The sequence below is a fragment of the Phocoena sinus genome, chromosome 2 (assembly GCF_008692025.1).
Source record: "Phocoena sinus isolate mPhoSin1 chromosome 2, mPhoSin1.pri, whole genome shotgun sequence".
Lineage (NCBI taxonomy): Eukaryota > Metazoa > Chordata > Mammalia > Artiodactyla > Phocoenidae > Phocoena > Phocoena sinus.
In genome coordinates, this window is record NC_045764.1 from 83,960,718 (window position 1) to 83,983,707 (window position 22,990).

The 22,990-nt window shown below is 39.9% G+C and overlaps 1 long non-coding RNA gene and 1 pseudogene across 1 annotated transcript in view; one reads left to right on the forward strand and one right to left on the reverse strand.

Moving 5' to 3' along the window:
* The window catches only part of LOC116749795, an 81,120-nt gene extending 66,221 nt beyond the window's left edge, over positions 1–14,899 (forward strand). The window contains exon 3 of the long non-coding RNA XR_004348696.1: positions 14,804–14,899. This is a non-coding gene — a long non-coding RNA (uncharacterized LOC116749795). The remainder of the gene's footprint in view (positions 1–14,803) is intronic.
* Positions 14,900–19,130: 4,231 nt separating this feature from the next.
* LOC116748569 lies at positions 19,131–19,555 on the reverse strand (annotated as a pseudogene).
* Between the last annotated feature and the right edge of the window lie 3,435 nt (positions 19,556–22,990).

A 22,990-nucleotide genomic window follows, 5' to 3' on the forward strand; every position in this document is an offset into this window, starting at 1 on the left:
TATGTGTCTTGGCGTATTTCTCCTTGGATTTCTCCTTGGATTTCTCCTGTATGGGACTCTCTGTGCTTCCTGGACTTGATTAACTATTTCCTTTCCCATATTAGGGAAGTTTTCAACTATAATCTCTTCAAATATTTTCTCAGTCCCTTTCTTTTTCTCTTCTTCTTCTGGAACCCCTATAATTCGAATGTTGGTGTGTTTAATGTTGTCCCAGAGGTGTCTGAGACTGTCCTCAGTTCTTTTCATTCTTTTTTCTTTATTCTGCTCTGCATTAGTTATTTCCACTATTTTATCTTCCAGGTCACTTATCCATTCTTCTGCCTCAGTTATTCTGCTATTGATCCGATCTAGAGTATTTTTCATTTCATTATTGTGTTGTTCATCATTGTTTGTTTCATCTTTAGCTCTTCTAGGTCCTTGTTAACTGTTTCTTGCATTTTGTCTATTCTATTTCCAAGATTTTGGATCATCTTTACTATCGTTATTCTGAATTCTTTTTCAGGTAGACTGCCTATTTCCTCTTCATTTGTTAGGTCTGGTGGGTTTTTATCTTGCTCCTTCATCTGCTGTGTGTTTTTCTGTCTTTTCATTTTGCTTATCTTACTGTGTTTGGGGTCTCCTTTTTGCAGGCTGAAGGTTCATAGTTCCTGTTGTTTTTAGAGTCTGTCCCCAGTGGCTAAGGTTGGTTCAGTGGGTTGTGTAGGCTTTCTGGTGGAGGGTACTAGTGTCTGTGTTCTGGTGGAAGAGGCTGGATCTTGTCTTTCTGGTGGGCAGGTCCACGTCTGGTGGTGTGTTTTGGGGTGTCTGTAGACTTATTATGATTTTAGGCAGCCTCTCTGCTAATGGGTGGGGTTGTGTTCCTGTCTTGCTAGTTGTTTGGCATAGGACGTCCAGCACTGTAGCTTGCTGGTCGTTGAGTGAAGCTGGGTGCTGGCGTTGAGATGGAGATCTCTGGGAGATTTTCGCCGTTTGATATTATGTGCAGCTGGGAGGCCTCTTGTGGACCAGTGTCCTAAAGTTGGCTCTCCCACCTCAGAGGCACAGCACTAACTCCTGGCTGCAGCACCAAGAGCCTTTCATCCACACTGCTCCTTAATTTGGGATGATTCGTTGTCTATTCATGTATTCCACAGATGCAGGGTACATCAAGTTGATTGTGGAGCTTTAATCCGCTGCTTCTGAGGCTGCTGGGAGAGATTTCCCTTTGTCTTCTTTGTTCTCACAGCTCCCAGGGGCTCAGCTTTGGATTTGGCCCCGCCTGTGCATGGAGGTCGCTGGAGGGCGTCTGTTCTTTGCTCAGACAGGACGGGGTTAAAGGAGCCACTGATTCGGAGGCTCTGGCTCACTCAGGCCGGGGGTAGGGAGGGTCACGGAGTGCGGGGCGAGCCTGCGGCGGCAGAGGCCAGCGTGACGTTGCACCAGCCTGAGGCGCGCCGTGCGTTCTCCCGGGGGAGTTGTCCCTGGATCCCGGGACCCTGGCAGTTACATGGTTTTTTTTTTTTTTTCTTTTTTTGCAGTATGCGGGCCTCTCACTGTTGTGGCCTCTCCCGTTGCGGAGCACAGGCTCCGGACGCGCAGGCAGCTGCCATGGCTCACGGCCCAGCCGCTCCGTGGCATGTGGGATCTTCCCGGACCGGGGCACGAACGCGTGTCCCCTGCATCAGTAGGCGGACTCAACCACTGCGCCGTCAGGGAAGCCCTCTTACTTGGTTTTAAACATTGAACATATTGTCTCTCACTCTGTCCTCCATCTTAAGTTTGTTTATAGTTTCTTTCAAGAAATCCATCCATTTTTCACCTGACTACCACATTATACAACTCTGGGAGGGGAATTCACATGAAGATCTGTGTACATGGTCCCCCTGGAGTTGTGCAGTGAATAATATATACAGCCATACATAGCCCTGATTTTTTGCCTCGTGGATTGCACTTGGTGTATCTTGTTTAAAAAGTCCTTCCCCACAACTAGATCACAATGATATTTTCCTGGTATTATTTTTATAATTAAAAAAGAAAAACAGGATGGTGTTGTGTCATGAAGAAGCCATAAAGAGAGAGTGTTTATGATGCCAAAAATGTAGATTTTAGCCAAAAAAGATGACTATAGTGGAAATTTATATTAGGTTTTTTAATTTGACAGCAATGTTATCTATCAAATTATGTTTTAGAAAGGCAAATGTTAAAATTTGCATTCCAAAGGGCATGTTAACAGATGGTGGGGAAGGCAGACCACAATCATGCTGAATGACAGGCTGATTCCAGTTTTTAGTCTAAATATCTACTGAAGTTAATTCTCACAATAGGTAGATGACCTTGATATGGATGGTAAAAAACTGGCAGTAATTGTGAAGATCATAAAATAATGTTTGGATTTATACTTATATCATTCTGAAACATTATTTTTGGCACATCACTTGCTTACTCTGGAAAGTCAACAGGTCTCCATTCCCTATCAGATCAAATCCAACTGCTCAAGTCTGTCAGTAGAGAAACCTGTAAACTGGCCTCATTCAGTTTCCCACTTCTCATCTCCCCAGCAGATTGTATATTCCATATATATAGGTACCATGTCTTACACTCATACCTCCTCATCAACATCCTGGGAAATGTCATGATTAAAAACTGCAGCACCAGGCAAATAGGACACTATGTTTCTTAAAGTCAACTAAAATTTACTAAACTATTTGAATAAATGCTCCATGCCTCACATGAAATGGCTAAAATTCATTTGAGCAACTCTTTTCACCTTGGAGTAACTCACCTGACCTCCCAGAAAGAAAAATACTAATGGCAGAAGCAAGTAGAAAATAACATGTTCAAAATGAGATATCAAATGAAAAGGTATTTAAAAGTTGAGGTTAGCCTCAGAACTGCTAATATGCCCGTTACAACCACAGAAATACAGGTTTACAGTAATAAGTATTGTAGTCTTCTTCAAACCCTTTAATTCAAGAAAGAAGTTGAAAGGTTACAAAAAGTCAAAGGATAGACTCACCTCAGACGAAGTTTAGGATGTTTAAAGATTGATGTCATTTATTCTTGATTAATACTGGGGATTCCATCTCACTTTAGGCATTAACACTTACTGGAATTTATAACAGTTAAGTCCAAATTAAAAGCTGACCCTTCTTTTTTTCTCAGCCCCTAGCTATAGACTTAATTATGACTGTTGAATGTATAATTTTCATTTTTAAGAGTTTGTGATACTTGTGGTAGAAGTCTGGGCATTATGTTAAGGAAACCAAATGTTTTTGATCCATCTGATGACAGCTATAACTTCAGTGTCTACTGGAAAAATTTGCAGAAGCAAGAATTTTTCTTTCAACATTATATTTGACATTGAATAGAAATGTATTTCCCAAGGCAAAATCGAAAGTTACACACTTTTTAAAATTCAGTTGTGATTTTTCCCAAGTTCAGTGCTTCTCCAGGTCCACTCCTCCTGTATTCGTTCTCCTTGCTGAAGTACATTCTTTGGTAGTTCTTTCATCAGCTGTCTATGGATAATAAACTCTCTTAGTATTTGTATATATGAAAAAGTCTGTTCAATAACAGATATCTGGGTATTAATTTGTTTTCTAAATCCAGCTCAAACATCAATGTGCTCTTTTCAAACTTTTATTTTTTGCCTGAGAGTTTCTCTTCAGCTAGAATTACATGGTGTCCCATGAGTACCAGGGTAATGGAAGCCTCCCTATGGGATGGTTTCACTGTTACTTATGCCTGAGTACTATGGTTTTCACATATTTTTATGTTTGTTTCTTGATTTGGGCAGTCCAAATTTAGGGTAACTCTCACTCTGAGTAGTCCCTGAGGTCTCCATCACTTGCATGTCATCCTGTTTTCATCCATGGCTAGTTGGCTCACATTTGCAAGAGCTCTGGGCCTTGGGCTTTCCTGGTCCCCATTCTTGAACAGTGCAGTAATTTTACAGCTCCCTGCAGGTGCAGGACCAGCAGCCTCAGCTTCCATGCCTAGATTTGTCCAACCCAAAGGCATAGGTCAGTTTGGTTCCTCCTACAGGCAGCAAAGTGTCAACTCCTTCTCCCCTCTATGTCTATAGGTTTCTGGAGAATTTTTTTTCCCAATTTTGAACTTGGGTATAAATTTTTTTAAATTATTTTTTAATCTAGCATTTCTGTATGTTGAATGGGGTAAAACGATTCTACTCAGTACACCATCTTGGCTGAATCCCTCCACATTACCTCTTTTACTTTGGTACAGATTATCTTGAGAAACCAGAGAGTGGATCCAAAAGCAGGTATTAACTGGTGCTTTCTGTCTGTTTGCCCTTCCATGCTGGAAGTTCTTAGTTATCAAAACCATCAAAACAAAATCAGAAGAGTTTTTCTTTATTCAGAGCAGGTAATTTCAGGACCACAATGAAATCTGAAGACATCCTATTAAAAGTGACAGCTATATGATAGTAGAAGTATATGAAAGCATTGGTTTGGCAATTATACATGAGTTCAAGTGGAAAATCAATCTGGGGACCCCCAAATTTTTGAGATCAGTCATTTCATTTTGATTATTCCTGTTAGTTAAGACCAAAAGGAAAGAGAATAAAAGCCAATCCTCACATCAAAATTAATGCAATGAATAGTGGTCTTTTGTTGAAGCGCTGATGATGAGATCATGTCTAGTCCAAGCAGAAGCCTGTCGATCTCACATTGTGGTCTATATTTAATCAAGTCTTTGTTTTCAAATGCACAAATACTAGAATTCAATCTAAGATCTACACATTGCTGACTCAAATGTCATCAACTTGCAGCTTTGAAGTTGTGCCTGCTGGTCCATAGGGCATGTGGACTAGGGGGTCTGCACAAAGTTCATCAAAATTTTCTCAACAATATTGGATATAAATCAAAGAAATACAAACTAAGAAAGTTTTGAGGTACAATTGTATACCTATAAAATTAGCATAAATACAAAATCAATACCTAAGACTTTATTCAAATCTTGTTGATAAATTCCTACAATAGTTTTGGAAAGTAATATGGCAACATAGGTAGCAAAAACCATAATCTTTATTTCTTGAAACCATTAAGACCACATCTGGGAGTTTATATTATGGAAATAATTTAACCGAAGATTAAAAGTATATACATGAAGCTGTTTATATAGAAGAGTGAAAAACTAGAAACAAATTATAAGTTATACTCTTTTATGTTTCAAGCCATGTTAAATAATGGTGATTTATTGAAAGATAATAGCATGGCTCATAGGAACTTCACAGTTCCAGAACTGGAAAGTCTTAAAGTATAAGACATTAAGTTGTATTGTCATCATCAAACAATGTTAACCTCTCAGTCCCAACTCTGGTACTCTGCTTTTAAGGAGATTTGGATACTCTTTAACTTTACTTCTACTATTCCTACTACTACCAAACTATTTCTCTTATGTCTCAAGTTCAAATGCCCTCAAAAAGAGTATCTGTTTGTTTTTGACATTTGCTATGTGATATTGGGTGTGAGGGGGGGTCTTTCTTCAGCAGAGCTCTTATACAAGACCACACTGTAGATCTGTGACCAGGATCCAATGTCCACAGCCCTAGTCCAGTTAATAGCAGCAAGGATAGGAAGGTTGTATGATATGCTTTTATTTCTTTAATCTTGAGGTTACATTATTTTTGCAACCTGAAAGCCAAAATTAAAAGTTTCCTAATGAACATTACTTAGTTATACACTTAATACAAGTTGCCCTTAATTGTCCATTTTAAAAATACAATAAAAACATGACCATACTCTGTTCAGCATGATTCATATTTGCAGAGTGACTTCTGAAATTAGAAAAGGTCATAGTCCAGCAGGGAGAGATTTCATTATGTAACAATTACTGAGATTCTATAATAAGAAAATATGGTATATTTATTTCTCATTTCATAGGTCTTAATCTCTTCCTGATACAAATTCTCAAACCGTAGCTATAGGAAAAGACAAACACTTGTCAGGTAGGAAGAAAGGCTGTCAAGAGAGATTTACCTGTCTTGTATCAGAGCAAAACATGTCTAGAAAAGAGTTGACCATGTTATGCATGGGCAAGATGAAAGAAAACACATAGCAACTATGCAAATATACTCATAAAACAAAACAAAACAAAAAACAACCCAGTAACAAGGAAAGGAACATGGCACACCAAATGCAGTCTGGAAAACAACACAAAGTATAGAAAAAATGTAAGAGTTCTTTCTGCTGGCATGTTTATGATAAAATAAGAACTTATAAAATGATAAAACAACAAAATGAGATTTGTAAAAGAGAGAACATAAAATTTAGGAAACAAATTAAGACTGTATTAGTCAGGATCCAATCAGGAGCCAGAAACCATACTAGCTATTTTAACCAAGGGAGTTGAAGAATTGTTAACTAAGTACTAAAGAATTGAAAGGGAAAAAAGGAACAATAAGATTATAGATAAACACAGATATAGATATAGATATATTGCAACTTTGAGGAGGGGCCCCAATGAACTGAGTACCAGGCTTCTGAGAAGGGAGTGTTGCTTAGCTGGTTCTGGGGTCTCTTAGAAGAGGAGCTCAGTAGAACTGTGACCCAGACCTGTAAGGAAGAGGTGCTGACCAGCTGGTGCTGAGGTCTTTGAGGGGCTGCAATGAGGCTGGTTCTGCAAGTGTTAAACAAACAGTGACTGTAAATTGGACTTTGTAACTGACTATGCTTCTCCTGGATCAAAGCAACACTGTCCTAGTGAAGAAGTGAGGCTGAGGTGCCACTGAAAAGAGCAGGAAAACAAGAAATGAGGAAATCCCTCCTCCCTCCTCCAGCTTTTAAGTCTCTCTCTGACACTTCCTATTAGAAGCACCTAACAGAGGGAAACTGACAAAGGAGAAATGTGGTTTGCATGGTCCCAGCTCCAGCATCACAAACCAGGAGAAATGAAGGGTGGGTATGGAGGTGAGAGATGATATTTATAAACTGGCACAAGGGCCAAAACAATATCATTACAGAATTAATAAATAAATTTGGAACAGCAAGAAACAGATCTAAGGACAGGGTCAAGGTTTATTTTGCTCACCACTCTATACCCAGTGCTTACCACAGTGCTTGGCCCATAGCAGGCGCCCAATAAATGTTGAAAGAAAGAAAGAATGAATGAATGAATGCTCACTGCTACCAATAACCCAACTCACATGGGTTTTGTTAAGGCACAATTTATTCTAACGCTAAATTGTTTGAACTGATTTTCTACTGTTTTTTTTGAGAATCGCTTCTCCTATCATGGTGGTGGACATTATGGCCAGCAGAATAGCCATCAGTTATAGCCTGACCATGAATAGCTAAAATAGACCAGAAACTTAGAACCATCGGCCTCTGTATTAAGGGAGATGTGGAGAAAAATGAAATGCACAGTCTCTGACAATAACCTGTGAAGTGCTCACATTCTACATTGTCAGCCATGAATCTTATTGATCTTATAGAATGTATTTCAAAATTTTTTCTGTGGTGTTCTTTACCTTAATTGTATTAAAATACAGTACTCTTTTTTTTTCCTGCCTTGTGATTTGCATCATTTATTACTATCAATGGTACCTCCTTCTTATTCTGTGTAACATTAGCGTATTTTCCAGGAGAAAAAATAAGCAATCAAGGGTTTCTTTTATGGATTTTTTTAATGTGTATTTGTAGTGTGGGAGGTTTTTGTATCATTGCAATGTATTCCTTGTGTTCAGGTTCAAGACTTAATGAACTTCATCAGAGTATATAAACTGTCACAGTTAAGGCAGTGCTTCATTGTTTTATAATGATAACTTTTCACAGTACAGAATCTATTGAGTGCTGGGATCTGCTTCTCACCTCTTCAGAAGGATACCAAATCAGAAGTCATAGTTTTCATACTTGACTGTTTCTCCACCTTCCTGGAATTCACATAATCCTGTTGACTTTGCACTTAACAAACAAATATAAATCAATCTTATTCATATTTTTTACTCTAAAGTTCTTCTGTGGCAAATCTGTCCTGAACTAGGATTTTTTTTTTTTTTTTGAACTAGGATATTTTGACATGAGTAATTATAGCAGAATATATGCACAAAAAGTCATCGCACTCAAATATGCAATTTCATATTAGCAACTGATAATTTGAGGGGACAAGAAAGCTAGTAAGAGAAGAAAAATGGGGTGGAAAGAGGAAGATATATGTGGATACTTTTAACACCTTCTCCTCTTACCACAATGACCAGATAAAGACACCATTTCTGCTGTGAACGCCATTGCTACTTAGCCGTAGCCGAACTCCTTGAAGGATAGGATAGGTGGACAGTCAATTGAGCCCACACTATTCCCCAGCTGCCCAGATCTTGGAGAGAAGTCACAGCTTAGGCTCACCTAAGGACCACCAGACTTATAGCTTCAAGGTAGAGGGAGCACAAACACATCTAGAACTACTGCCCACTCCTTCCCTCTGACAAGTTTTCTCTTTTCTTTATCCTCTCCTGTTCCTCTGCATTTTCTAGAAAAGCTTCTAAAAACTTCTCTGACCCTTGGAGTTCTGGGTATTGGCAAGCATAGATATTTAGCATTTCATGGTTATCTCACCCTGAATTCTTGGTGGACAGGGATTTATGCTACTGGGATTGTTTCTCAAGGTTGCCCAGTGTTGCACCCCTGGTGAAGGATACACACTATCATGATGATTTACTGTTGATTTTTCTGACAGCTCCCAGACCACCTGAAGGTACATTGATCACTTGTGGTCTGAGGGTCACTGTTCCAGAACATTTGTGATAAACTACAGCTCACCTTTGAGGGAAGGACTCCATCATGTTCACTGCTTATATCCCCAATACTTAGAACTGTATTTGGAATATACTCAGTGCCCAATAAATATTATTTCTTCTCTTATATTTATTCTTTTACTAGTGGAATTTAATTTACATGTTCTAAATGTAGTTTGAGAGTTCCTTGAAAGCTAGAGCTATGGGAAAGCTATCTTCCAGAGAATTCATCATTCTTTACAATGTATATAAAATCCATTGAATGTTAGTTATTGGACAAAATCCAATGAAAATAAAAAATATTTCTGTACTACAAATAATGTATTTTAAAAGTTTTAGCAAGAAATAAGTAGTGTTAAAAATATTGATGTGAGAAAACTATATGGTGGTTCCTCAAAAAATTAAATATAGAACAACCATACGATCCAGCAATTCCACTTCTGGGTATATACCCAACAGAACTAAAAGCAGAGACACGAACAGATCTTTGTACATCAGTGTTCACAGCAGTGTTACCGAGTCCAATCTCACTCTGCTTGCTGCACGATAGGCCAATAAATCGGGAAACGAGGTGTTGAGGCAAGGAATAATGACTTTATTCGGAAAGCTGTCAGACTGTGAGAAGATGGCAGACTAGTGTCTCAAAAAGACTATCTTGGGCTTCCCTGGTGGAGCAGTGGTTAAGAATCCACCTGCCAATGCAGGGCACACGGGTTCAATCCCTGGTCTGGGAAGATCCCACATGTCGCGTAGCAACTAAGCCTGTGCACCACAACTACTGAGCCTGCACTCTAAAGCCCATGAGCCACAACTACTGAGCCCACGTACCTAGAGACCGTGCTCTGCAACAAGAGAAGCCACCACAATGAGAAGGCTGCGTACCACAACGAAGAGCAGCCCCCGCTTGCTGCAGCTAGAGAAAGCCCGCATGCAGCAATGAAGACCCAACACAGCCAAAAATAAAAACAAATAAATAAATTTATAACAACAACAAAAAAGACCATCTTATCGGGGTCTGGATGCCAGTTTCTTTCATAGAACAGAGAGGTGGAGGAGGTGAGGAAGTAAAGTAAAAAGGCCATAAGTCTTGCCAATATCTCCTGGAATGGCCAGCCTCAGGGAGGGGATGTGTTAATTTCTTCTTTCTTGTAGCCATTCACAGGTGGACAGGGTTTAGATGTTTCCCTGAATATAGGCACTTTGATTTAACATTCAGGCAGAGGGGCAGGGTTCCCCGAGGCAGGCCATTATGTATAGACAGTATCCTTTTAGTGAACAAAAGCAATGGGAAGCAAAGGTTAAAGTAAAAGAAACAGATCTGACATGTAGCCAGATTTTGTTCTTCCCTGTAACAACAGCATTATCCACAATGGCTAAAAGGTGAAAGCAACCCATAATGTCTATCAACAAATGAATGGATTTTTTTAAAATGTGGTATATACATGCAACGGAATATTATTCAGCTTTAAAAAGAAATGAAATTCTGGGACTTCCCTGGTGGTCCAGTGGCTAAGACTCTGCACTCCCAATGCAGGGGGCCCAGGTGCAATCCCTGGGTCAGGGAACTAGAACCCACATGCCGCAACTAAGAGTTCACATGCCATAACTAAAAAATCCCGTATGCCACAACTAAAAATTCCACATGCTGCAGCTAAGACCCGATGCAGCCAAATAATTAAATACTAAAAAAAAAAAAAAAAAAGAAATTCTGACACATGCTTTAATATGGATCAACCTTGAAAACACAGTGCTAAGTGAAAGTGAAATAAGCTAGTCACAAAAAGACAATGTATGATTCCACTTAAAAGAGGTACCTAGAAATAGTCAAATTTAGAGACAGAAAGTAGAACCATGGTTGCCAGGGTCTGGGGAAAAGGGAAAGTGAGGCGTTTTTGTTTAATGAGTACAAAGTTTCAGTCTGGGAAGATGAGAAAATTCTGGAGATGGATGGTGGTGATGGTTCACAATAATGTTAATGTATGTAAAACCACTGAACTATATACTTAGAAATGGTTAGAATGATAAACCTTATGTAATATATATTTTACCACAATAAAAAAAGAAAAAATGTTGACAAAAATTTTTAAAGAATATGGGTCATTAGAAAGTATCCGATATTGCTTTAGCTCTTTATTTTGTAGTTCTGAACTCTGAATAACCCATTTTCCCAGTTCAGTGGTTCTTAAAGTGTGATCTGGGGACCCTTGGAGGTCACCAATACCTTTACAGGAAACTCATAAAGTCAAAATTATTTTCATAGCAATACGAAGATGTTATTTGTGTTTTTTTTACCTTCATTCTCTCATGAGTAAATATTGGAGTCCTGCAAAGGTCATATGACATATGTTATCACAAAAAACTGAATCCAGAAGCAGCAAGGAGAATTCTACTCTCTTCTATTAAATCAGACATATTTTTGTCTGACAAATTTGTCTCCAAAAATATAGTTATTTTCATAAAATATATTATTTATGTTAATGTTACCAAGTCCAAGCTCTCTCTGCTCGCCACATGACAGGCCAATGAATCAGAGAGGAGGTGCTGAGGCAAGGAATACAACTTTATTCAGAAAGCCAGCAAGATGGCAGACTAGTGTCTCCTAAAAACCATCTTATGGGGTTTGGATGCCAGTTTCTTTTATAGCACAGAGAGGGGGAGGAGATGAGGAAGTAAAGTAAAAAGGCCATAAGTTTTGCAAATATCCCCTGGAATGGCCAGCCTCAGGGAGGGGATGTGTTAATTTCTTCTTTCTCACAGTCATCCACAGGTGGACAGGGTCCAGATGTTTCCCTAAACAAAGGCACTTTGGCTTAACATTCAGGCAGAGGGGCAGGGTTCCCCGACACATAATACATAAGCAAGCTTCCCGTTGCTTTTCTTCTTTCAGTGAAGAAAAGCAACGAGAAGCAAAGGTTAAATAAAAGAAACAGATCCAACATGTAGTAAGATTTGGCTCTTCCCTGTTACATTAACATGTAATAGGATTATTATTATAATTTTAAATGAATTAGTAAGTATTTAATATTTTCTCTAATTTCTAATATGGAAAATAGTGATAGATAAAATCTACACTAACAAAAACTTTGGTGTTCTCAATATTGTTAAGAGTGTAAAGTTGTCCCAAGACCCAAAATTTTGAGAATTGCTGGTCCAGTTTATAGGGTGATCAGACAAACCCCTTAAGATGCTAGCAAAATGACATTTCTCACCTAAAATTTTACCCATTACCTCAGGTTAATCAGGCTAATCTCCAAACTCTTCTAAATTCAGATAAAACCCAAAATTGTCTGTGAACATAAACAGTTTTGTCAAATGTGGGTTAAGTAATACCACTAGCTGATAAATCTGAATCTGCAAACTTCTGGGCCTGACTTTATTGCTACTGGATCAAAATTCATGCCTGCACATAGAGGATGGCAGTTGAATATTCTAACACAAATTAGGGGGTTGGAAGAAATGTACTCTTTAATTGTGCACCTTATCTATTTTGTGGTCACTTAAATATAACCCACTAATTATAGAGTTCTTATTCTACTTAGACATACAATTTAAAATTCATTATCCAGCATATAATTCGCAAAGACTGTATAAAGACTAGTTATAAAATAGTGACATCAGAAATATAGTCATAGTTTAAGATAGGTCACTCAGTCTTCTTTTAGTCTGTATAACCATGTTTTGCTTTCTAAAAGATCCTTGAGAAAAGATGTTTCTGGTAAACGCTGACTGAAACTGTCTTAATTCTTTTCCTTTGCAGGAAATCAGGTCTTATCAAGTCACATACAGGCATAGTGGTTAAAAACTTGTCTGGTAGGCAAACCTGCATTCCAATCTCAGCTCAGATACTTAGTAGCTGTGTGACCTCAGGCAAATTGCTTACCATCTTTTATTCTATTTTATTTTTTACTTAAAAAAATTTTTTTATGGATAAGTAGTTCTTTTATGTGAAATAACACAAAGAAGCATAGCTAAAAATATTCTATTCACCCAAAAGAAGGCAGGAAAGGAAGGAGAAACTAAAGATCAGATGGAACAATTAGAAAACAAATACCAAGATGACATCTTTAAATCCAACCATATCAGTAATTACATTAAGTGTAAATGGACTCCAGTTAAAAGACACAGGTTGTTAATTTGTATGAAAAAGTAATACTCAACCATATACAGGTCTCCCCCACTATCCAAAAGTGGAGGATTCCTGTGAAAACTTTTGTAAGCCAAAATGGCATAAAGCAAAAAAGCAATTACTTAGGACACATCTTGTTAATAGATGCACAAAATAAATCAAGATAAAGCACAGATGCTCAAAGCTATGGCGGCCTAATGCTGGGATGCTGAGTGTAGTTCCCAGGGAAGGAGCTTGGAGGTGCCGCTCTTGATGCTCAGGGTTTGCACCGCCTCTAAAGCAGCTCACTGCACAACTAACACTGAAAGCTATTTTCGGTTTTCACCTTTTTTCGTAAAAGTGAAAATCCTCTTCAGATTTCTTTCATTTAGCGACAACAGGTACCAGTGTAGGTCTTTCATCAAAGTGAAGGAGGTAAAGCAAACTTTCAAAAAGCAGTGCATACCTGTATTGTCTATAAGAGAAGCACTTTAAAGATACAAATAGATTACAATTAAAAAAGAGATGGAGGGGCTTCCCTGGTGGCGCAGTGGTTGAGAGTCCGCCTGCCGATGCAGTAACACAGATTCGTGCCCCGGTCTGGGAAGATCCCACATGCCGCGGAGCGGCTGGGCCCGTGAGCCATGGCCGCTGAGCCTGCGCGTCCGGAGCCTGTGCTCCGCAACGGGGGAGGCCACAACAGTGAGAGGCCCGCATACCGCAAAAAAAAAAAAAAAGAGAGATTGGACCTGGTAGCCCTACAAGCATTTGGTATTAAACGTAAACTCTGTGCAATGATGACTGGGATGATAAAAAGAGCAGGACAAATATTTGAGCAGGAGAGCTATCCTTTCTTGATTCCTTCTGGTGAGCAGGGGTTGCTGCTGACATTTCTTCTGATCTGAGGTGGTGGGATCTAGGTCTTTCCAGATCTTTCCAGTTCACCTCCAGTGTTTTAATTGCTCTGGAGATACAAGGGAGCAATAAACTTGGGAAGCTGCCCTTTGCACTTTGCCTATAGGTTCTCACTTTCAGCTCACCATCCTACGGTGGTTCTTCCTCTCAAGTCCTTTCTTAAGCACAGGACGCTGCCTTCGGGGGAGAGGGGCGGTAGCACACAACACTGCCCCCCTCTCGGCGCCCGGTCAGGGCCTCTCAGAGCAAAAGCTGGAGGCTGAGAGACGTAAGGGTACCAAGGTGGCAAGGGACGGACCCCTGAGTGCAGGGCTCGAACAGATATAACAGGGACCAAGAGGCTGCAGCACAGCGCCCCCAGGGTTCTCCCCAGGCGCCGCGTGCAGAGCCGGAAAGGCGCCGCTTACCATCTTTTAATCTCACTTTACCTATCAGTAAAATAGAGATATTAATACCTTTTCCCAATGGATTAAGTAAGAATTAAGTAATGGGTAAAAAGCAATTAGCCCAGTCCTGGATCCATATTAAGCACCTGATCAATATTAGCAACTATTTCAAATACTGTTATTGGCTTCCATTACACTATCGAGCTATTTCTAATTAGAAATAAGAGAAAGAAATCAAAGGCCTTGCTGTTATCATTTTCCCTCTTTCCTTAGGAAATGCAGAGACTGACAACACTAGGAACTATAGAAAGGGAAAAGCAGGCACTCTTCTGTCTGTCCTCTGAAAGCAAAGGATAGTCAGAGAAGAGGATTAAGCCAAGTCATGTCTCTTGTAGCCCCAGTTCATCAATTCTAAAATGAACATTTATTTCACATTATAACACCTCTGCAATAGGGATATGTCTTACACTGCTTAACTAGCAGGGTTTTTTCTTTCTTAATGCTAAATAAAATAACGGCAAATCTTAAAATTCATGGCATCTTAAATTCAATGAAATAGAGTAATTGAGCTTTCTACTAAAAAATACTAATAGCACCCAAATAATCCCCCAAAGTACACCCTTTATTATTGTATTTATCACAGTATCTTACCATCTCTCTCCCCAGGCCTAACATGCTTATCATCTGGCACAAAGAGGTCACTTAGATTGATGGAATCAATGCATGCATGGGCTTGATCTGACCTTATTCACCACTCCTACTGTGAGTATCTGAAAAAAAATGTAGCCAAGGGAATTCTATTTCTCTTTTCTCAGAATCCAGCAGTCTTTAATTATACAGTGTTGATGTTGCTTATACTTGTTTCATGCATGTGAACCTCATCTACCCGACTATAGTGTAAGCATCTCAAGATAAGGACTGAGTCAGATAAATTTGCCTTCCCTACAGGGCTGGTGACGTGGTATATACTTAGTGATCAATTGCCTAAAGGGATTTTTTTTTTTTTACACTGTACAAGGATATATGACCATATTCCTGCCAATCTGACTCCCCTAGAATTCTGAGTAGGGGATTTTAAAAAATTCCTTTGGGAATTCCCTGGAAGTCCAGTGGTTAGGACTCTGTGCTCTCACTGCCCAGGGCTGGATTCAATCCCTGGTTGGGGAACTAAGATCCCACAAGAGTGTGGCACGGCCAAAAAAATACAATATATAAATTGTTGGAGAACTTAAAAAAAAAAATCCTTTGCTGCTCTAACAACTCAAATCACTTAGAATTTCTTTCTCCACCACTTACTGATAGTTAATGGACCCTTTGCTGATCAGAAGAGTCAAACCTACAGTGAAAGAATTACAAACTGCAGAATAGATGGTCACTAGCATAGCTGACACTGTTGGTGTATCACTCACAGACCCTCTGATCACTTTTGATCACTTCTGGTGTCTATATCCTAACTTATGTTTGCTTTGCTTCCAAAGAAGATGCTTTGTCAGTATTTGCAGAAATTCAGAATTGCCCTGGGGGAACCATAGCCATTGATTGATTGGTGCCTGAATAGAAAGCCCACCACCTTTGCCTCAAGGCTGGATAAACCCTGAGGTATAATTTATGCTCCAGAGCTCCTCACAGGATCGGGCCAAGGCCAGGGCTTCATGAATCGGCACCGGCAACGTGCTTGCTTCATTTACCCCATCCCTATCCTACTCCCTCTACACCCTTAAAAAAGGGCGTCTTCGAGACAGTTAGGATCTGAATTTGATAGTGTCTGAGTTTTTGCATAAAAATAATGGGAAAAAAACTTTTGTGTTCCAAGATTTAAACGTTTGTTTATTCTTCACCCTGGGTGTATATTCTTGAAACTCATAATGAGCAATATAAAACCATCAACAAAACCAAGACTGGAGAGTCTTTCTGCCCTGCCCTTTAGGAGGACACATTCTGCCCTGAGCAGGATAATAGGAATCAGGGAACAAAAGAACAGCAAACAATAAGAACTGACCAAACAGCATTTCACAATCGATTTTATTTTATTTACAAGTGATATTTACCTAATTTTATTTTTGACAATGTCTGGCTTCTTTGCTGAGCTTCTTAGTGGCCTTTTGGAACTAAAACTGTAGTGCAAAATGAGCTGATCGACATTTTGATAAAATGCTGCAAGATCACATAACAGAAATGCATCCTCTAATAGGCTCTGATTTCTCTCTCACTGCATCCCTTATAACGTAGTAGTCTTTCCTTATCAATGGTTTCTTTTACCTGTGGTTAACCACTGTCGGAAAATATTAAATGGAAAATTCCAGAAATAAACAATTCATAACTTTTAAATTGGGCACCATTCTGAGTAGCGTGATGAATCTTGTGCCATCCTGCTCCATCCACCTGGGATGCAAACATCCCTTTGTCCAGCATATCCATAGAGTATACACTACCCACTGGTTAGTATAGGAAAAAACAGCATACCTAGGGTTTGGTACTATCTGAGGTTTCAGGTATCCACTGTGGGTCTTGGAAGATATCCCTACAGATAAGGGGGACTGCTGTACTCTGGAGTCTCAAAAACAAATCTCAGGATCTATTCTAGTGAATGGAACAGTTATACAAGTTTGTACACCTTGGCAGGCAGTTTCACAAATTTGTTTCTGAATTTCTTCAAAGCTCTTAGGTGTGGTAGATGGAAGTGTGGATGGTGACAACTCTGGGACTGAATTCTTGTTCTTTTCCTTTTATGGCATTCAGCAAGTTGTTTAATCTTCCTGAGCTTCAGTTTTATTTCCTTAATAAGACTGTTATAAAGAAATGAATGAGATAATATGTAGTTGGTGGGGCAGCTGTTTGAGATGTTAATTTATATCTTGTTCAGGCTGCTGTAAGTATTTCTGCGTCCCCGATCCAAGGAAAGCAACCATGTCTGCCTCCAGGAGTAGTTAATGGCTTTAATGTTGCAGGGCCAAAATTAAAAGTTGTCTGACACTCAGAGCATAACCTTTGGTCTAGTCCTGAAGGTGATCCAGCTAGATTGTTGCAGATGGCAGGAGACATTAAGGGTTGGGAGAAGAAGTGGACCAACACTAGACAGTAAACTATTTGGGAAACACCTCCCCATGTTTAGAGGGGCTGCATTTATGGATTTCAAGAGAGTCAGGGACATGTGCCCTACTCCCACACAGTAGCAGGATCCAGGGCCTCTGATGGTGGCCAGCTTGTTACAAAATTGTATGTGTCAAGATAGAATGATAGAACCTATTTAACAGTTTTTCGGCTGGATTTATAATTTTAAGATATTTAACATATAGTATATGAACCTCCATTTGTATTCTTGTCCTAGGCCCTGTAAATATTTGGGGTGGCCTGGAAAAGGGGCCATAAGGACTTGGATCATGAACAACCAACAGTGGTAGCTAATGTGGTCTGAAGAACAGAGAGCCCATCTCAGAATATTATGGAATGTGTAGGACCCTGGGATGGTATAGAAACCCCTAATAAATTGTCTTCCCCCTAAAGTAAACATGACAAATCCTGAATTTCTCATCTCCCTTGACCTAGGTGGCTCAGAGCCAGATTTAACTTCATTTAGAACAAAATAGGGGCATGGATTTTTCTCTATCTTGTTCACTGCTTTATCCCTAGCACCTAGAACAGTGCCAATACACTTTGTTGAATGAATGGATTCTTGCTTCCAGTGCCAAGGACCAAACTCCCACCTGCCACATTGTGTAAAGCTCCTGGTTTTGTGCTGTCACATATTAGGTGTCAGTGTCAGGCACTCATTTTTGCCAAATGCCATATAATGCATCTTTGTATCTAATGTGTCAGATGAGCCTAGAATACCCTGTTTATTTATTAAATTGTTTTAGCACCTTTAGCACTGTCTGTTATGCACAGTCAACTAAGTACTTCGCCTGCCAGTTTTCCTCACTCCCTTCCTAAGTCCTAATCCCACTTTTCTGATGGAGCCCCTATCATAAATCCAGGGTTTCTTTGGCCCTGTATGTGAAACCAATTCTGTTTCAGAGACCACAGCCTTAGGGCTCTAGATCCTTCTCCATCTATATGCAACTTTTCCGCCCTTCATAGTATAGTTCTGTTCCTTGGTTGTGCCCACATTTAACATAGTACCTGCCTTCTCTCCCATCCTAGATACAATCCCAAAGTTAGAAATTCCCTTACCAATACCACCAGGTATCCACACGAGAGATACCCTTTGATCTCTGGGCCAGAAAGTGATGCTTCTACTGTCACCCTTCAGGGCAATTTATTTAGGGAAGAGTTGTAGAAAGGGCAAGTCCATCTAAAAGCAACCTTCTTTCTTGGCACTGAGGACTGAAGGGTATTGTTTTAAAGCCTTCTGTAAGGCTCCATGTACCTCTGTGTTTCTCAGCTTCTGCCATCTATAGAGAATACACCTGTTCTCAGAGGACTGAAAAACCATATGGTCTCCACCCTGTTGTTGGGATATAGTCACAATCATGGCTAGAATTTTATTAGTCTGAGTTTGACCTTTTTCTGTGTGTATTCACTAGCTTAGCGATTTAACTACTCTGAAACTCTATTAGTACCAAGCTCAGTAAGCTCCTAATTTGTACACTGGAGGCTCCTTGCAAGCAAGAACTGTGCCTTTTGGTTCTGTATCCCCAGCACTTAGTACCCCGCCTGGTATGTAGTACTGTTCAGTGAAATCCCTCCTAGAGATAGATTCTGTCAAGAACTGTAAAGAGTCTAAGTTTTACCCTACTTGCAAGTTAACAAGTTAGCCTGTCATAGTTTCATGGATGCTGGTAGAAGACATGAGACTCCTGTGTCAGAGTTAAAAATGGTTTATTACTCATAGCAATAGTAGTAGCTAGAGTATCTGCCTTTTTAAAGTCAGTTCCCCAAGACCTAGTTTCCATAGGGCAATGGGAATAGGGCCAGTTAACACCTGTACATGAAGAACTCTGAGCTTAGGGAGCCAAAATCTTTGTTTTACTTTGCAGAATTTTCATGGTTTTATTTAACACAAATAAAACTTGCACATGAACTGTTCATTTTCTTCACTGTGCAGCCTGGCATTGCGATCAGTGACTCACGGCCAGCTGGGCTGCTCTTTCCACAATGCCTTTGAGGTTCTTGGAGGAAATGAGAGCCATCTCAGCAAGATTTGTTGCACATCAGCAGCACTTCCAGCTTTTTGATGTTGTAGACCAGAAACTTCTAGAAGCCACTAGGCAGCATGTGCTTCATTTTCTTGTTGCTGCCATGACCAATATTGGGCATCAAGATCTGGCACTTGAATCTTCTCTGTACCCTGTTATCGATGCCTCTGGGTTTCTGCCAGCTACACTTAATTTTGACATATCAGCCTGACTGGTGCCGGATGAACTTCTTGGTCTTTTCTTTGATCACTTTGGGCTTCATAAGGTGTCTGAGAACAGTCATGATGCTGGGTTGGAGATGGCTGCTACCTCCCTTGAATCTTTTATAATGGGCAGTAAATATGCCTACCCTTTACTCCAGAAGGACACCCTGTTGCCATCAAACATTCTTGAAAAGGTAGTCTGGAACAAAGTGCAGTTGGTGCCTCATTTACAGGACTTGCAGAAATGGGAGTGACCCACGGAGAAATGTCTCAACAGACGGCTGAAGTGAAGCAGAGGTGGCAGCAGCCTGAAGTTCACTTGCTCCTGCCCAACCCAATCTCAGAAGCCTCCAAGAGCAAACAGTTTTTTCAGTGTTTCAGGAGCACTGTGTTCTTTCTGGCTTCTACTTCTTTGGTGGTCCAATACTCCCTGCCTTGAATGCCTTTTCCTTACTCCTCTACTATGTAAATCTTATTCATCTTTCTAGATCAGATTCAAATTCCACTCTCCTGTAAAGCATTCCCTGACCAGCCCAACTCACAGTGATTTCTTCTCCGATATTACAGAGTGATTATTACCTGTATCAATCATATTGACACTTAGGAAGTAACAATAATAACACCAACAACCTCTGACATTTGTGTTTTGTGTATCATTTTACCTTTTACTAAGTATTTTTACACAAACTATTCCCTTTGACTCTCACAGCAATCTGTAAGACATGCAAAGGAAAATATTATTTTCAATTTATAGATAAGGAAAAGCAGAAATTCAGAAACGTGCCCAAGGTCACCTAGTTAATAAACAGGTCATCAGATTTAGCATTAGTTCCCAGGCTCGTAATGGCTGCACTATGCCATTTCTTCTTGCTGTTTAAACTCCCAAATGGATTTATTTCATGTAGTGTTAAGTCTCAGGGAGACTTGATACTTTCCCTCTGGTCAAAGAGTAGGGGTGGAGATTAGATTTACAGCAGAGTCTAGTGGTTAAGGGTCCTGAGTCAGACAAACCTGCTGTGGAGAGATTTCTTGGGCTCACCAATATACAGGTTGCCTCACCTTCCAGAACATGGAGCTAAACCACATTTCACAGGTTCCCTTGCATCCTAGATTCCCATGAGACTGAGTTCTAGCTGATGGAATGTGGGCAGAAGTGATGTCACTACTTCCAGGTCTGACCTTGAAACATCCTATTCAGTCTTCCATGCTCTCTTTCCATCACTCCAGGCTGACTGATGATGGGGAGATCTTGAAGCTACAATATGCTTAAGCCGTAAGATGGAAGGGGCCTGTGTACATGAGTCACTGCTTAGAGGTGAGCTGCCTAAGAGAGCCACCTGATGAGGACCATCCACGCTGCACTTTGCCCCAGCAAGAAACACATTTTATTGTGTCACATTACTATGATTTGGGGATTGCTAAACCAGTTACCCTACCCTAATACACTTGAGATTAAAATCCAGCACTATAATCCACCAGTCTAGTGTGACTTTCTGTGTGGTACTTAGCCTTTATTTACCCATTTTTATGATGGAAATAATAATAATACCTATCTTACAGAATGCTTGTGAGAATTAAATGAGACAACATACGCAAAGGACTAAGCACAGTGTCTGGCACATAGTATAAATGCTATTTAATCAATAAATACTATTAACTTTTCATGTTATTATTTCTAACATTTTCTGCTGGTTCCAAACAAAACTTTGAATTTCTGTTTTTCCAACTTGTGTTAGAGGAGAAAAGACAGTGCTTCCTCTCACTCTGATTACCTTATGATAATGAGAATGAGAATGGCTCAGGGTTAGTCAGGGTTAGAGTCAGTCTGCACACAGACCTTGTTTTCTGGGTGTCCTGTCAATCCATTCTTCCCTGCCCCTAGGGACTTAAAACCAGTGAGGAGGGGAGTTCCCTGGTGGCCTAGTGGTTAGAATTCCGGGCTATCACTGCCATGGCCTGGGTTCAGTTCCTGGTAGGGGAACTGAAATCCCACAAGCTGCATGGCCCAAAAAAAATTTTTTTTAATAAAATAAAATAAAACCAGGGAGGAAAAACAGCAACAAAAAATTTATAAAGCTATTGCCATTGCAAAAAAAAAAAATCAAACTCTTCTGAAAATCTCTGAATATCATACTGGAAATATGTATTTCTAACTAAAGGTGACATTTGATAATGCTTAGTCTTAATATTCACAATGAATTCATCAGCTGTGGTTGGGTCATTTGAAATGACACGACTAAATCTTTCAAGTAAAAAAATTCGGGGCTTCCCTGGTGGCACAGTGGTTAAGAATCCGTCTGCCAATGCAGGGGACACAGGTTCGAGCCCTGGTCTGGGAAGATCCCACATGCCCCGGAGCAACTAAGCCTGTGCGCCACAACTACTGAGCCTGCGCTCTAGAGCCCGTGAGCCACAACTACTGAAGCCCATGCACCTAGACCCCATGCTCTGCAACAAGAGAAGCCACCGCAATGAGAAGGCTGCGCACCACAACAAAGAATAGCCCCCGCTCGCTGCAACTAAAGAAAGCCCACGCGCAGAAACGAAGACCCAATGCAGCCAAAAATTAATTAATTAATTAATTAATTTTAAAAAATTCTATTCTTTGGGTGATAATGATGTGTCAGTGTAGTTTCATCAGTTGTCACAAATGTATGACTCTGGTGAGAATTCCCTGGTGGTCTAGTGGTTTGGACTCCACGCTTTCACTGCCATGGGCCCGGGGTTCAATCCCTGGTCATCCCACAGGCCACAAAATGTGGCCAAAAAAAACGAAACAAAAAAAAAACAAATGTATGACACTGGTGAGCGATGTTGATAATAGGAAAGGCTATTCATGTGTGGAGGCATGGGGCGTGTGGGAACTCTCTGTACTTTCCACTCAATTTTGCTGTGAACATAAAATTGCTCTAAAAAATAAAGTCCATTAAAAATTCTATTCACCATTACTGAATTGAACTTATAAATACTTTCTCTAATGGGATAATTATGTTATTAAAAAGAAATTACTAGAGTTTTACCTTGAAATGATTGGCACAGAGTATTCCCAGTACATTTTTTTTTCTCTAGTTGGTGACAACATAAACTGAAGCTCAGATTGAGCCACCTCTCTGACACTTGGGAAACTGATGACAGGACAGATAAAGGCCTGTCATGGATGATTTCATGTTATGACTTGTTAATGTGTCCAGCCTACCCACAATGGTTCAGGGAATTAAAAAAGGATCCCAAGGGTATGCAGCAAGAACATTTCTTGCATGAGCAGATTGGGAAAATAAAGAACATTTTTTTGAAAATTTGCTTGATGGCCCAGGTTTAAATATAGGCCATAGGATAAAGAGCACTTTTCATTCACCCTTTTGCCAATTATCCTGTTGCTTGCTCTCACCTTGTCTACTGAACAAGTAAACATGGAAAAAGCTATAGGCTCTGAAATCAGTTAGCCTGGATACAAATTCCAGCTATGCCTTGGCCAGATTATTGAACTTTTCAGGTGATTACCTTCTTCATCTGTA